Here is a 1527-nt window from a genome sequence, read left to right on the forward strand (position 1 = left end):
CGAGCCACGACATCCACGCGAGCCAAGCAAGTGCTGGCAGTTAGTGCATTTTGTGGCGCTAGTGTAAATGTGACGTGCAGCACGTGACTTACCCTTAAAACTACTCTGTATGGCTAAGAAGGCAGTGGCCATAGATGTACAACGTAGCACCATTGGTAACGGGCAATGGGCATAAAAAATCATCAGTTTTTTATTGAATTAATGATAATACAAAAAAAAACAAGAAATTACTTTTCTTTTAACGCTATTATCTACCCGAATCAGTAATCAAAAGTAAAAAATGTGTCAGGCCTGTTGAAGGGTAAATAATTGCCATCTAAAAGCCTTTGTAAAATTAAAACCCTGTATTAAGCTCCTATGCGATGACCGCACAGAGCGCACTCTTACAATACCAATTCAGTATCAGTTTGTTTGTCGATTGTGTTTGCATTCGAAGCGAGGCATTTGCTGATGTTGGCTCACATCGCAACACAAGTGCCAGAATATTATACTGGGCATTACTGTATAGTAGTCTTACCTACCTATAATAGGAATTCAATGTCCAATTAGTCCTTAAGCTTAGAAATAAATTAAAAGTGGATAAATTCACTGTCTTGGGTGGCTAATGTGTATATGGTGGAAATATTCGATGCATTGGGTACGGTCTTGGTGGCTCAGATGGTAGAGCACTGTACTAGTGATCAAGTGGTCGTGGGTTCAAGTCCCACCCAAGACAGTGAATTTTTCCACTTTTAATTTATTTCTAAGCTTAATAGCATCGTTCGCAGACATTTCTGCTTGATACAAAATCAATTCATCGTTTTCAGTTTTCTCTATCTTGTAATAAAATATTTGCATTTTGTATTTGTCATTGATGTGTATATTGCATTGAAGCTCAAATCAGGTAAATTAAAGAAGTAAAACCGAAACACTCTCATGGTAGGGGAGGTTTATAGGGTATAGGGTAGGGGAACATTGGGCAGTCGGGAGGTTCGGGCACCACCTTGTAAATCGGGACGTGTAGAAGATACATAAAATTGTTGTATACTACTAGATACATAAAGTTAAGACTAGTTACTGGCATTAAAGCTTCAGGCTAATCTCATTTGTGATATTGTTTAGTGGTCAGTGTCACATGGTGTCGACGGTTTCGTGGGTGCAAAATGAAGTATTTTGATTTGATTTCGAAGAAAATAACAACATGATCTGTAAAAAAAACGTAAGTTTCTGTATTTATATCTAGTTAACTGTTTCCGAAAGTCTATTTTAACGTATAAATTAAGGTAATTCATTTGACTGCAAAAATCATACTTGAATTTATTAGTGAAGTGAGCATGTGGCGGAGCATTGAGCACTAATTATAGAGAGAGGTTTGGGCATGTCCAATGCTCCCGCTCCTTCTGTTTGTTTTGGCAATTGGTGAAAATCGGCAATCGTCTGTCTATCACTTTGTTGGCCAAATTGAAGAAGTTCGTCACTATTAAACATGGCTACTAATGAATTCATGCGTATGAGTAAGATACGTAATTACGTTTTCCGAGCTTAAAG

The 1527-nt window shown here is 37.7% G+C and overlaps 1 non-coding gene across 1 annotated transcript; it reads left to right on the forward strand.

Annotated features, from left to right (window-relative positions):
- Positions 1-642: 642 nt before the first annotated feature.
- Trnat-agu (transfer RNA threonine (anticodon AGU)) lies at positions 643-715 on the forward strand. Its single transcript has one exon. It is a non-coding gene; the product is annotated as a tRNA-Thr (tRNA).
- Positions 716-1527: the final 812 nt, after the last annotated feature.

This window comes from Cydia strobilella, chromosome 1 (genome assembly GCF_947568885.1).
Source record: "Cydia strobilella chromosome 1, ilCydStro3.1, whole genome shotgun sequence".
NCBI classification, from domain to species: Eukaryota; Metazoa; Arthropoda; class Insecta; order Lepidoptera; family Tortricidae; genus Cydia; species Cydia strobilella.